Below are 15,877 nucleotides of genomic sequence, written 5' to 3' on the forward strand. Positions count from 1 at the left end.
AATATTTTAATTATTTATTTTCAGACAATTATCAAAGATCAGGCACTCACACATAATCAACTTCGCTCTCCAAAATTCCAGGACATGTTCAGATTTGCTTGGACATATGCAGGATTTGACGGTCTACGCACGTAAAAATTTGAAAACGTTAAAAACATATGTTTTGACAGAGCACAGGGAAAAGTGTGCGACTGTGAAACGGTTGCATTCATTTGTTGCAGTTTATGTGACAAATTCTTGTGTTTTCATCAGTTTTTTGGGAGTGATTATCACATCCACAAGAAAACCTAAATCGGGCAAGGTAGAAGAATCTTTTTACCCATTCGCCAAGTGTACAAGTTCGGTGGGTCGACAACATATTCCTGTCATGCCGTCACCAGTGTCGTATAGAATATATCAGACGTGTTTTCCTGTGGAGGAATCGGTTGACCTATGACCCTGCGATCAAATGTTTTCGGTTCCCATTGGAGAGGCACGTCCTTTCGTCTACTAATCGCACGGTTTTGCGGTGCGGTCGCGAAACACAGACACTAAACTTATTGCAGTGAACAAAGACGTCAATGAACGATCGGACAGATCATAACTTTGCGAAAATAAAGAAAGAAAAATTTTTCATACAAGAGAAGACTTGAACCAAGGACCTCTCGTTCCACAGCTGCTCACGCTAACCACGGGACCGCTGCGCACCCGAGCTCAGACCTTCCTTGATGCTACTTATCTTGCACATGGACTACTCAGGTTGTATATTTTGCTTATTTTTTTCATAGTTCCGCACAACTTCTTCCTGTTTTCTTGATTGATCTGTGTTCAGTTTTTCAAGGCCTATCCACTGTGCCAACTTGTAACTAAATCTGAGAGGGGTGCGATGGGGAGGTTCCCTTGTTAGTAGAGAGTGCTGGTGCGATGAAGCTATTTTCAGAAGAGGAACTGTAACTTTACTTATCTCAGGTGAGCCTTTCAGTAAGAACATTCCATTTTTATACAGTTGCTAATAAGGTTTCCTTCAAAGAAGTAAACTCTCTTACATTGTAGGAAAACCTCCACTGTGCCCACTGTTCAATACGTTTCAAAATTTTCCCATAATTTTCGTACGCATTGAATATCATAATTACCTTGAAACGCGTTCACTACTGTAGGCATTGTGTTTCTTTCCCATCGAAAACAAGCACAGGGAAAATTTCATTTTTACAGAAAGAGGTACAGTCAAAACTACATCAGAGAGGAATGACTTTTTGTTTATTTATGTATGCATTTATCTCGCCTGCCAAGATTAGAAACTTCCGGCTCTCTCTTCCATCTATCCAGACATCAGTAATGAGTTAACATCGCGAAATGGGTATTACATGAGCAGTACATAACAATAATAATGGTAATAACAGGCGTAGTATCAGAAATGTGTATATCAAAACATGTTGTACGAGTGGATACACGTAAGTATTGCATGGGGGCTTAACTAAAAAGAAAGGACTAATATTAATGAATAAATGCATAATTTTAATAGCTGTGTGACCGGTTACGAGGTCTCGTAACCGGTTGGCCCTGACTAGTATTAGCACGCAATCTGACTGCATCAAATAAAAATAAAGAATGACAATGAATTTCCATTAACACAATTGATTAATTAAGTCCCCTGCAACTATAAAAGCTATGAAACAACAAATCACAAGTGTAACTGTTCTGTCTGTGGTAGTGTGACTCAACGTACATGTGCCTGGCTCGGTTCTTTCTCAATACGACAAAATATTTTAAACACCGTTTACAATGAACTAATTGAAAAACCAGAAATACTATAATTACACATAGAAACCAGAATTACAAGTCTAATAAATGAACACGAGCAAGATGCTTTGTTTGCTGTACCTGTGACCAAGAGGCAGTGTCATTAAAGAAAACTGTAATACCTTTTTACCTCATTATATATTGACGAAAATATTCCATTGCACTAGCATCATAGATCAAAAGCCCATCTCCTTTCTCAAATACTGTGACAATTGCAACTTCTTCCACCTATACATTACACCAACCGAACAGTATCTACTCTCTCGCCCAACAGAACAACTACTGCCCTCGACATCCTCTGAACTATTACTGCACCAGTGGAGGCGGCGGAATAATAATCTTTGGCGCAATCTCTGGCGCTGTGACTCAGTGTAGCCACCTTTCAATTTATGTATGCATTTATCTGGCCTGCCAAGATTAGAAACTTCGACTCTCTCTTCCATCTAACCATGTATCAGTAGTGAGTTAACATCGCGAAATGCGTGTTACATGAACAGTACATAACAGTAATAATGGTAATAATAGCCGTAGTATCAGAAATGTGTATATCGAAACAAGTTTTAAGAATGGATATACGTAAGTATGTACCTATGTGTTTCATATCTCCTTCTAAACCACTAAACCGATTCCTACCAAACTTGGTACATATATTTTTTACTATCTGGAAAATAATCACTGTTGGGGTAAAAACCACCCACTTATCAAAGAGGTCGAAAAATAAGTGTAGCCCATGACGCATACCCATACTTTGGCCATCCAGTATTTGATAACCAGAGCACTTAGAGACTTGCAATAAACTTTACACGTAATTTCCAATCCTTACGAATTTTTTTCTCTCTGACGACCCCACAAAATGATGAAAGGGAAATTTTTTCGTTTACTATATTTTCGCTGTTCATGTAGTAAAACTGCCACATGAAGCATGACAGCTTCACTTTTTTAGTACTTCTTGTAGTTGTGACACATTTTGCGGATAGTATTCACATGTATCATTCAATGTATCAAAAAATTTACCTTGACATCATTGTAAGACACTTGCTTCAGGAGATACGATGTCATAAACACTGAATAAAGTACCGCATCGTACCAGACATTTAAAGTTATTATTACTTCGTTGCTACACGTCACTGAATGTCCCTACAAAAATTATCATTGTATGACCAATAGTTCAGGAGACATGACATCAAACACAGAGATGCGTGAATACAGCCACATCATGCATGACTTTTTAATTTATTCCTTGCTACTAACTCAAATCACAACACATTTCGCAGACAGTAAGCACATATACCACTGGATCTATCTGCGAAATTATAGTCATCGTACACCATATAGTTCAGGAGATACGACGTCATAAACATTAAGCTGCGTGAAAATGAAACTGAGGGTAAATTCGCTAGATGTACAAGCGAAATATGTGTACAAATACTCGTGAAGTACGTCAAATGTGTGTGAAATGTATCTGACATGTGCGTATGCGAGCAAAGCCACAGGTAAAAAGCTCGTGCTAAACCATGCAAGATTTCAATCACATATTAAGTACAACCTGGAAAGAAATACTCTAGAGGTAGACCCAGCAGCTTGTTATTGGGAAGAATGATATAATATGGAGAAAGAAGAGAGGACGAGGAGATTGACAGGCAGCGAGAGGTAGGAGGAGATAGGCACAGATAGGAGTAGTAGTAGGAGGGGGAGGAGAGGAGAGGGACGAGGGGGGGGGAGGAAGAGACAAAGAGATGTGGGAGGAGGAGATGAACAGAGAGGGAAGGAGAAAATGGATAGATGAAAGAAAGAAGACGAGATGAATGGGGAAAGAAGGTGGATAGAAACAGAGGGTGGAAGAGATGGACAGATAGAGGGACAGGGGGACAAGTTGACATGATACACAGGGACAGGGGAAGGACAGAGAGAGGGGAGTGGAGAGGTGGATAAAGAGAAAGGGATTTGTAGAGGAGCGAGGAGGAGTTGAATAGAAGGGGAAGGAGAGTATAAACAGAGAGAAGGGGCAAGAGGAAACAGACAGAGAAAGGCGGGAGGAGGAGACAAATAGAAAAAAAAAATTCGTGTTCTGCCTTACGGCAGGTCTTGACATGGGGGAAGCCTCGTCAGGGAGGTCCACCGCATGAGCTTCTAGGGAAGTGATTGCAGTGGTGGTTTCCCGTAGCCTTCCACTGATGACGATGAAATGATAATGAGGACAGCCGATGTACTGGTCGTGTCTGATGTGGTGTTGCAGTTATGGAACTATGACAGGTATTTGATATGGGAGGAGAGGCACTGAGGACGCCAGTGACTAAAAGCATGATGAAGTAAACGAAGTGTCAGTGCAGTAAAGATGTGGCTGGATTCAAACTCGAGTACACTACTGGCCATTAAAATTGCTATACCAAGAGGAAATGCAGATGATAAACGGGTATTCATTGGACAAATATATTATACTAGAACTAACATGTGATTACATTTTCACGCAATTTGGGTGCATAGATCGTGAAAAATCAGTACCCAGAACAACCACCTCTGGCCGTAATAACGGCCTTGATACGCCTGGGCATTGAGGCAAACAGAGCTTGGATGGCGTGTACAGGTACAGCTGCCCATGCAGCTTCAACACGATACCGTAGTTCATCGAGAGTAGTGACTGGCGTATTGTGACGAGCCAGTTGTTCGGCCACCATTGACCAGACGTTTTCAATTGGTGAGAGACCTGGAGAATGTGCTGGTCATTTTCTGTATCCAGATAGGCCCGTACAGGACTTGCAACATGCGGTCGTACATTATCCTGCTGAAATGTAGGGTTTCGCAGGGATCGAATGAAGGGTAGAGCCACGGGTCGTAACAAATCTAAAAGGTAACGTTCACTGTTCAAAGTGCCATCAATGAGAACAAGAGGTGACCGAGACGTGTAACCAATTGCACCCATACCATCGCGCCGGGTGATACGCCAGTAAGGCGATGACGTTCACCGCGGTGTCGCCAAACAGGCATGCGACCATCATCATGCTGTAAACAGAACCTGGATTCATCCGAAAAAATGACGTTTTGCCATTCGTGCGCCCAGGTTCGTCGTTGAGTACACCATCGCAGACGCTCCTGCCTGTGATGCAGCGTCAAGGGTAACCGCAGTCATGGTCTTCGAGCTGGTAGACCATGCTCCTGCAAACTTCGTCGAACTGTTCGTGCAAATGGTTGTTGTCTTGCAAACGTCCCCGTCTGTTGAGTCAGGGATCGAGACGTGGCTGCACGATCCGTTACAGCCACGCGGATAAGATGCCTGTCATCTCGACTGATAGTGATACGAGGCCGTTGGGACCCAGCACTGCGTTCCGTATTACCTTCCTGAACCCACCGATTCCTTATTGTGCTAACAGTCATTGGATCTCGACCAACGTGAGCAGCAATGTCGCTATACGATAAACCGCAATTGCGATAGGCTACAATCCGACATTTACCAAAGTCGGAAACGTGATGGTACGCATTTCTCCTCCTTGCACGAGGTATCACAGTAACGTTTCACCAGGCAACGCCGGTCAACTTCTGTTTGTGTATGAGAAATCGGTTGGAAACTTTCCTCATGTCAGCACATTCTAGGTGTCGCCACCGGCGCCAACCTTGTGTGAATGCTCTGAAAAGCTAATCATTTGTATATCACAGCATCTTCTTCCTGTCAGTTGAATTTCGCGTCTGTAGCACATCATCTTCGTGGTGCAGCAATTTTAATTGCCAGTAGTGTAGTTTTCTTTTATTTCACCTTGAAATATTATTAGAATTCTTTGGCTTTCAAATGTCGAGGAGAGAAATTTCCTGCTCGCTGTTGTAGTTGATTCTTCCCGGTGAAGAAGTTCATCCAAAGTTATGCCATACCATTTGGTTTTGTTTCGTTTAGTTTTTTGTGCGGATTTTCTATATCAGCATTTTAGAATGAGATGCTTCATGAAAATGTCTGCTGATCAAATGTTGGAGAAACATGAGGATGCATTCTTAGGGTTACCAAATTTTGCACCAATTGAGATACTGAACAAAGGTCGTTATTCTTAACTGATACGGCAGCAGCTGTGTTCTTAGAGCTGGCATATAGATATAACCTAATGTCGTCAGCAGAAATCAAATATTATTCAAAAACAGTGTGAAAAGCAATGGGCCAGTATCTGAACTCTGGAGAACTCCTGAGAGGAGATGTTTCCATAATGACTTTTCCGACGTACAAATACTGTCCTTGAGGCAGTTGTCGAAATAAAAGTTTTACATTTTTTGAAATATCAGGCTGTTTCAGTTACATAAGGAATATATTCAAACTAAAAGCATCAAAATCCTTGCTGAACCGAAGTATTATTAAAATGTTCGCTTGACTTTTACTAATATCGAATACAGATCTTAAATGCGAACGATGTTTCTGAAAATATAGAAGTGAGACAGGGGTCTGAAAGTAGGTGGGGCGTGGTCTGTGGTTAACAGCGGAAAAGAAGAGAATGGACATAGCTGAGTTAGGGTGTTACAGAAAGATGCACAAAATTGAGTGAAATAATAAGAATTGAAGGGGATCTCAGCAGAATCGGCGGGGAAAGGAATATGTGGACAACATCAACCAGAAAAAAGGACAGGATCGTTAGATTGTGTCAAGACACGAGGGAATAAGGTCTTTGGTGGTAAACACATTGCAGTAAAATTAGCTCTTCTAATTTAACAATATGAAGCCTATTCCGAAAGGGAAAACTATTTATATAATAAATACAAAAGTGTTAACACTTTCGTGGCCACTTGTTGACAAACTGCCTGTTGATTTCTGTCTCTGATTCTTCGGCCGTTGTTTGTTTGACGATTTTTCTGGCGTTTCGCCAGCAAAAGTGGCTGGCGTTGTGAAAGCTTCACCCTCCGTTGCTGGTGGTGGACTGGAATGGGGCTCGCGGCCGCAGGTTATTCAGGGTGGGTCAGGAGGAAAGATACGTGTTTTGGGGCATAATATTAGCGATTATGAACAAAAAACTTCATATGAGCCTCTGTCCTGTTCTTAACAGTTTCCGAGGAAACTAATGAAAGCAATGGGGAACGGGACAAATGCTGGTGATAGTAATGAATCATTGTGATCAAATCTTAATTGGGTATACTTCCTCACAAAAGATATTTAAAAAGTCTACCGTCAACTATAATGCACTTTGCAACTCCTGTAGGCAGTTGCTGTGTTGGTGATCCGAGCTCATTCGTACGGTCCTGTACTTGAGCAGACTCATGTAAAATACGAGCTAGAAGTTCCTCCTTTGTGTCCACTCTGCGGTAGTACACTTCGCCGACGCTACAAACAATAATATAATGGAGTAAGATCGGGTGACCTCGGCGGCCAAGAAATGACTGCAAGCCGACTGGTCCAACGCCCACGATACGTTCTAGTAAGGTGGAGTGCCACTGGCGGTATGGAATGTGTAGCAGCTCCGTCGTGCTGAAAGTGCATACGATGTCGTAAAGGAATATCCTGAGGGGATTCTGGTAACACTTTTTAAGGAAATAAAGAACCTTGAAAGTTATCTTTAAGTAAGTAGTAAAAACATGACTGACGTACTGTTTCTGATCGTAAGATCTGAGCTGTAATAATAGCTGTACTGTCGTAACGTGAAGGCAAAGCTGCACAGTAATAATAATTAATTGTCGTAACGTAGCCGGCCGGTGTGGTCGAGCGGTTCTAGGCGCTTCAGTCTGGAACCGCGCGACCTCTACGGTCGCAGGTTCGAGTCCTGTCTCGGGCATGGATGTGTGTGATGTCCTTAGGTTATATAGGTTTAAGTAGTTCTAAGTTCTAGGGGACTGATGACCTCATATGTTGAGTCCCATACTGCTCAGAGCCATTTTTGAAGCGAAAACTGATTTGTGAAGGAGGAAGTATAATGGAACTAAGTGTGTACCAGAAATGGAATGTCAGAGGTAAATATTATATTGATATATTTTTGTTATTATTGATGCGCTATCGGACTAACTTGGTTATTGTACTGAGAGCTGCTAGATTTGAAATATAGGAAAGTGAATTGTTTCGATGTTAAGACGTTCATTATATTTAAAAGAAGCCTTGAGCACGTTTTCACAGTATACAAAAAGAACCTAGTGTTGTCATTTATGCCCATATTTGTCGCTTTGGTTGTATTCACATGGGAGTGCAGGTGAGAAAGAAAGCGGCTAACAACCGTGATATTCAGACAGCTGTATGTCTAAAACGCTTAAGAAAGGAGCAAGCGTTCATTTGAAGTTTTTTGTTCAGATTCACCAATACTATCACCCTCACAGCATGTACATTTCCTCCTGACTCACCCTGTATGTACCTGGCGCGCTAACGTCAGAGGGTTTTTCCGTCGTCATTATCGCTGTGGTACTCCTCTGTGCTAACTGTAACGGTCGTTCGCTGCGGCACGGGGATCCAGGATCCGTTCACGTTGAGGCTTTCCTCTTTCTTGTTGGAACTGCTGTCATATTTGAGGATTTCTGTAGTTTCCCTGAACAAGCTGGGCGTGGTAGCTCTTATCTGTAGTCGGCGCATTTTACTATATGGTCGGTCACACACAGCGCATGCTCCGCCACGAGCGATTTCTCCACTTGTGCCAACCTGCACTGCCGCTTATGTTCGGTGATCCCGGTGTTGACTGATCGTCCAGTGATTCCACGTGTACGGGGTATGCGGTATATTCCCCACATTGCAAGTGGGCCTCTTTTGTCCTTTACCGATTTTAGACATTCTTTGATTTTCTTTCTCGGTTTGTAAACAGTCTCTACTCCGTGTCTGCGCAATATATGCCCAATTGTGTCAGTCACCCTGGGGATGTATGGCAGGAAGACTGTACTTGACATTTCTTCTGAAAATGTATCGCTTCGCCTGTCATTGTAACATTTCTTGCGTAACTGGTGGAATATCCATTGCTCCTCAGAACGGTTTCCAGGTGTTGCATCTCACGTCTGAGGTGCTGTGGCTGACATACTCGTCTTGAGCGCTTGAAGAGTCTGTTAACAATCCTTCTCTTTTGGCCCGGATAGTGATTTGACAATTTTTTGCAGGTGTCGCTTTCGGGTTCACTCTGTATTCCAGGTTAATTATATCTACATCTAGTGTTTTTTTCTAAAAAAACGTTTGAGGATACTCCTACAATGGATATAATGCATCGAAAATTACTTATAACTGAAGCATGGGATACCACCCGTCTACTTGTAGCCATGACGTCATCACATCATGGTAGCGGGACCGTAGAGACATCTATCGGTAGCTCTGCGTTTGAGCGTACGCATGTCCGTTTAGCACTACCATCGCCTACTATTAGCGGGCGAGGGCACTACATGCTTGTCGAACTGGCTGCCAGCGATTCAGTTGTCGAGAACGGTTGCCGCAGCTTCGAAATGCTTGAAACAGTCAATGACATCGCTTTTCCCACCAAAAACTGCACTGGTATCGTCCGTATTGCAATTACCAACACGAAAAAATGAAATAAAAAATTTAAGTCCGTGAAATAAATCTTTGGCACTCTTCCAAGTTCTCAACATCATAAAAAAAAAATTACTTTGTCGACGAAAAGGTTTAGGGGTACGCATCCCCCAGCGTTCCCCCAGAAAAACAGCACTGTCTACATCTACATCTACGTGATTACTCTGCTATTCACAATAACGTGCCTGGCAGAGGGTTCAATGAACCACCTTCATGCTCTCTCCCTACCGTTCCACTCTCGAACGGCACGCGGGAAAAACGAGCACTTACATTTTTCTGTGCGAAAATATAATATGTACGATTCGTTTTCTCACTAAGAGGAGAGCAAATAAAATGAAACAACGCATTCGCAGTAACATATAATTCCTCATTCGGCGGTATTTGATGCTAGCTACATGTTAACACAATATCTTTCTTGTTCAGTTACCAACAATGAGCAGAAAAACGTTGGCAAATATTAACGCGCATTTATTCAGAGCGACTATTTCTTCACTAATTACTTGAATACTTAGCAAGCAGATTTAACAAAATTAGTAGTTCCTCTTACTCATCCTCTCTGTTTTTCGTTATCAGCGATGTCGAAAATCAGCTCATAGCCATCCAAAAAAGCATTACGCTGCTGTAGTGACATTTCACGAGCGGCCGCTCTCATGAAGAGAGGCAACATCGATTGTTTTCTGCCGTTAATCACTTAAATGCGGGTGTCAAACATGACGCAGTCAAAGCGGGTTTGTTTAATTCGTTCAGCTGATGGAGGTAAACTTGTTAGCAAAATATCCAGCTGTAATTCGACGCCAGTCAAATTCAGCAAAATCCGTGACGAACAGTTGGTATCCCAGAATTTGATAATGTTAATTAAATTTGAAAATAGGGAAATTATTCAAGGGAGACGATACTGAACATAAATTGATGCTTATAGGACACTGGAATCGCGCTTTTATAGCCTGATGTGGTATACATTACTGTTTTCGTTAGGGGCGGCTTATGAGAGACACTGGATACGCATCCCTGATAAGAAGCCTCCGGGAAGTAAATATATTGTACAAGTATAATACAACAGAATGACTCAAATTCATAAAATTTTAGAGCCTAGTCAAATACATTATTTTGTAGAATCTCAGTGGACAGACTCTTTATTGGAGTATAAAGTCATGACCGAATTTATTTCACAAACTCTGCTGCATTTTGCGCATGACATTCAAGCTTTTGCGATCAGTAATAACAATACCATTTCGAATTAAACTCGACGGCTTTCTAGAGATTGTTTTTAATGCTGGTAACATAGTCATATTTTACAACATTGTCTTAAAAAAGGAGAAAAGGTAGTTTTAGTATAAATCTATGAATATAATAGTCATCAAAATGCCAAGCTTACTGCAGAGATCTCTGCAGAAAATTCTGGATTAAATACCAGACATCACTTTATGGTATCCTTTCGGTATCCTCTGCTCTCTGATAGTCGACCATTCCCAAACAAATGATTGTAACTCATTAAACAGAGGTTCTTGCAATAGGCTTCTCCAGTTACGGTAAAGGCGACACAAATTGGCTTTAACATTCACAGCTACATACTAAATGGAATGCGAATAATAAGTATCTCGTTTCTACTCGAACACTGGAAGTAGTTTCGATTTCTCTTGGTAGCTGTTCTTACTACACAAACCAATTTGAATCAGTTGAGCAATCATCATCCATATTAGACCGACTGTTTAGTTAAGTAAGGTAGACCAGACTGTGTAACACGATACGTACGCTTGACATTTGTCATTCATAAGATAGCGTTCGGTGTGCGGTGGTGGGTGCAAATTCTACTAGGATAATTTCTCCATTTACTTGGAACGTTGTGTGAAGCTTGCAAATATTGCATCTTACCGTAGGTTGTCTACAGCTTCTGCGACGTTCTAGCGCTGGCCAATCAAGTGTGTCACAAGGAGATTTTCAGAGGTACATGTAACTGTCTCAATGCGCGTTACTGCTTGAATTCAAAATAGCCGGCAATTTCATAATTACACTGCTTTGCAAGTACAATATCTATACACTTGCAATCCACCATTCACTACCCTTGACGGCATGCGTAACATCACCAGATATATGACAATACATCGACACTCCAACTTACTGCTACCATAGTTTGTAATGTCCGTTGATATGTACTTACCTTAAGAATAACACCTGCGAGTGTGTCGCATATATGGATACAGAACTACCTTTCTCTTACCGATAACATAGAAAGTAACAAATGAGACATTTGGAGAGACTGCCAGATGTGCCACATATGAAGAATCAGGATCTCGTTCCGCATGTGACTGTAGCTGAGCTGGTCTCGATAATGTAGGACTGCGAAGAAATAAAACTCCGGAAGCCAAGAAACGAGCGGTATGTTACACCAGTCTTCAGTAAAATATAGTTTCTTGTATTTATTTACAGCTTAATCATGTTTTCAAACAACTTACGGGAATTGTATAAGCCAGGAGAAACTCAGGTCTCACAGCATAATTATGTTTTTTGCACTTTCACCCGTTTCCAGTGAATTTATCTTCAGTTCTTATCGTTGTCTAGTGCATATCCTACAGTTACTGAAAACGCTATTTATTCCACATCTGAGTTCTGCAAATGAGAACATTTATCTTGATTTATTTTATCCTTATAGATGAAGAAATTACTGAGAATGTACGTCTGGAGCACAACATTGTATTATGGTGAAACATGTGGGAAAACCAGGAACGTAGGGAATCCAAGGATTTGAGATGTGGTGTTGAAAATTAGGTGAACTGATGAGGTTGAAAATGAGGAGATTCTCCGGAGAATCGACGAGGAGAGAAATATAAGGAAAACACTGACAAGAAAAATGGACGGGATGACAGGACATCTGTTAAGATATCAGGAGTTAACTTCCGTGGTATTAGTGTGAGTTGTAGAGGCTAAAAACTGTAGAGGAAGACAGAGATTGGAATACATCCAGCGCATGATGAAGGTTGCAAGTGGCAGGCCGCAACAAAATCAGTCAGAAGAATGCTGATTAAAAATAAATAAATAACAATATGGGTGTGCTAGCGCTGGTCAGATATGTGCGTGGACCTACTCGTGGATGCGAACACTACTGCGCAACCAATGTCAGTGTAGGAAAAGGAAATAATGCGCCATTCACAATGAACTATTCCAGAAATCGAGTTTTAAAATATTATAGAAACAAACTCTTCTCCGAAGTACATGTATATAGTAACTTATCCACCGTTCTGTGTGATTGGTTCGCAAGATGAGGCAGAGAGCCTACCACCTTTAACAGAAGAATACCTAATAAAATTCTGTAATATTTTAAATTGTGGCTTAGTGGAAATACTCTGTGTATTAGTATGGTTCAAAATGCATCATTCTAATTAGCAGCTAACAGTCACAACTACGATACAAGTGAAGCTGAAGGATGTGACATTCAAAAATTTTCATTACCAAAAAAGTGAAGTACTGCATATCAGCTTGCCAAATTTTGTTCCGAAGTTTTAACTCTAAATAGGTGTTTCTGACTGGTTCCATCACCGAGATGGTGGACCACTGGAAGGGCTTCATTCATTTAAGACAGTTTTAGAAAATGTTATGTCATTGCTCTGATGTAATTGCTAGGAGGTACAAATTCCCAATAACTTCTTTCAGACCAATAACGTTTGTACGAGTTTGCTTAATGAATACAGTTGAGCATGCTCAAAACTGAACGGCTTTACAATTTCCAACAGAATTTTCACGAAGCTTTCTCTTACACTCTTATAAATATATGTCACACGCGTGCCAATTTCCAGTTTGAGGCAATATTAGCTTCCAGTACGTTTGCTTGTTGAGAGTATTGTAATATAGCTGTAATAATTATAACGCGAAAATTTTGATAAAATAATTAGAAGTTCCACTGATTCTACTGGCAATTAGAGCAGTTGTATTTCACTAAGCTGAGCGGTATAGTTGTTACATATACATAAAACTTTTAATATCGACGCTGCTCTTTTTATATTCTACTTGGAATACTCCTAGAGTGTGAAAAGATGCGCCCTACCCACTAACAACCGAATCTGACAAACACTATCTTTGTCATTTTCTGAATTTCCGCTCAAATTTCCGCATTTGCGATATATTGCCACCCTAATTGGTCTGTACAGTAAAGATATACAGAGATGTAACGTTACAAGTGGTTGCATAAGGAGGTATCTTGGCAGCAACAACAGAAAACCTACTGTACAAAGTATACTCTTAAGTATGGTAGTGAAAACTGAATTCTAAGAAAAGAAGAGGAATAAATACTTGAAGGAACTGAGACAACGCTTCTGGGGTCACTTCTTGGACTAACATTAAGAGACAGAACTCGAAGTGAAGTCATGACACAGCAGATTGACGTGAAAATAACGACAGAAGAGATAGGTACTAAGAAAAAAAGATGGTGTGACAACATCAGAAGGATAATATCGGAGGGCGGACATGGCGAACATTACATTTTATCCGAATTGGAAGACGGGACATAGAACTGCCAATGAGATGGAGACAGTTTCGTTATATTCTTTTGGATTTGCAACGGGCCAAAGACCATTCCATGAAATGAAAGCAGAAGAAGAAGAAGAAGAAGTAATGAGTCGGCCACACACACATGCCATCAGAGGGTGCGGATGTGTGCTCACATCTTGCGATTCTGATTGGCCGGCGCGTCTTTTTGGACACCCGGAATTTCAGAGCTTCGCTCCAGATTCAGTGCATCTACATACTTCTCAACATTAGTACTGAGGATTGCAGTGAGGACATTTACATCGGTGTAGCACCATTACTAATATTCAGGAACTAACTAAGTGTATGGCTGTTCAATACGATTTGCTTTTATCAAGAACATTCCTGTTATTCAATGCAACAGCATTCAAAATTATGTATATTAAGTGTAAATAATGTAAATAAGCTTATTAACGTGTTTTCTTTCTGTGGATATATGACTGCGTTTATTTCAGTTAGCTCTTCTTCTCATTTCATTCAGGCGTGGAACGCCTGAAGGATTGAGGCGTTCTCTAGAGCAGAAACTTAACTGAGATCTAAATTAGTCAGTAATTCTTTCGTGTTACACTTTCACGTCATATATTCTGAAACAACAATATTTCGTTTATATTTGACAGAAATTTTCTCCCTTTACTAGAGTTTGAAATGAATAAAAAAGCTATTGAAAACGCCTGATTCTCTGTATCTCGGTCTCAAAGTATGTCAGTGCAGTCGGTGTTCAGGGGAACGCCACAATTAGTAAGTATCTCTGTGCGCGCTGTAATTAATCTAATGTTGTCCTCAAGATCTTAATCGGATCGATGCGTAGTATATTCCTAGAGCCATCACTTAAACACAGTTCGTGAAATTTTGTAAGTAGACGTTCTCGGGATAGTTCGTGCGTTTCTTCATGTTCAGTTTATTTAATATCTCTTTTATGTTATCGGGTTAAACAAACCTGTGACATTGACGCTGCCTCCTCTGTTCAGCGTCCCCTGTTATTCCTTCTTGGCACGGGTCCCATACATTTGAGCAGTATTGTACGATGGGTTGGAAGATGGTTGGTAAGCATTTCTCTGCGTTTTGTGAAGTGCATAACTTTCCATTTTTAAACATTTAAAGCAAAATTGGAAATTTTTGCATCACTTTGAAAATTTACCAAACTGTGACTAAATATTTGTGTTTTTTTTAGACATAACTTCATTATTCATTTTTCCCCTTTGCCTTCGCCACAGGCTGCCCTCTACGGCTCCCTCTAGTACTAATTTCTTCTGATATTTCAACACATGTCCTGCCTCTTCTCCTTGTCAGAGTCTTCTAATTGTTCTTCATCGATCCTGTGGAGAACTTCCTCATTCCTTACCACTTAGTTTTCAATATTCTTCTGTAGGATCACATCTCAAACGCTTCGATTCTCTTCTGCTCCCTGTTTCTCACTGTCTATGATTCACTACCATACATTGCTGTGCTCCAAAGGTACATTCTCAGAAATTTCTTCATAAAATTAAGACCCATGTTTAATACTAGTAGACTTCTCTTGGGTAGGAATGCCCTATTTGTCTATGGTAGTTCGTCTTTATGTGGTCCTTGCTTTGTCCGTCACGGGTTGTTTTGCTGCCAAGATAGCGAATTCGTCAATTTCGGCTACTTCGTGATCACCAATTTTGATGTTAACGCCAGTCCCATTTCAGATACATCTCATTACTTTTGCCTTTTTCCTGTTTACCCTCAGTTCATATTCCGTACTCATTAGACTTTTCCTCCGGTGTAACAGCTCCTGTAATTCATCTTCAGATTCGCTGAGGAGACCTATGTTACGTCGAATCCTTTTACCCTGACTTTTAATTCCACCCTCGAACCTTTTTTTTATTGCCTTCATTGCTTCTTCTTTGTACAGATTGAACAGTAGCGATGTGGGGCTGCATCCCCGTATTATGCTCTCTTTAATAAGTGCACTTCGTTCTTGCCCATCCAGTCTTATTGTTCATTTTTGTTTCGTGTACGTATTGTATGTTATCCATTTTTCTCCACAGCTTATCCCCACTTTTCTCAGAATTTCGAGCATCTTGCCGCATTTTACATTTCCGAACGTTTTTTTCTAGATCGCCAAATCCTATGAGCGTCTCTTGATTTTTTTTCAGTCTTGCTTCC

At 40.8% G+C, this 15,877-nt stretch overlaps 1 long non-coding RNA gene across 1 annotated transcript in view; it reads right to left on the reverse strand.

Annotated features, from left to right (window-relative positions):
• LOC124595953 overlaps nt 1–15,877 on the reverse strand; it is an 875,458-nt gene that overhangs the window by 558,234 nt on the left and 301,347 nt on the right. The window lies entirely within an intron of this gene.

This window comes from Schistocerca americana, chromosome 2, assembly GCF_021461395.2.
Source record: "Schistocerca americana isolate TAMUIC-IGC-003095 chromosome 2, iqSchAmer2.1, whole genome shotgun sequence".
Taxonomy (NCBI): Eukaryota; Metazoa; Arthropoda; class Insecta; order Orthoptera; family Acrididae; genus Schistocerca; species Schistocerca americana.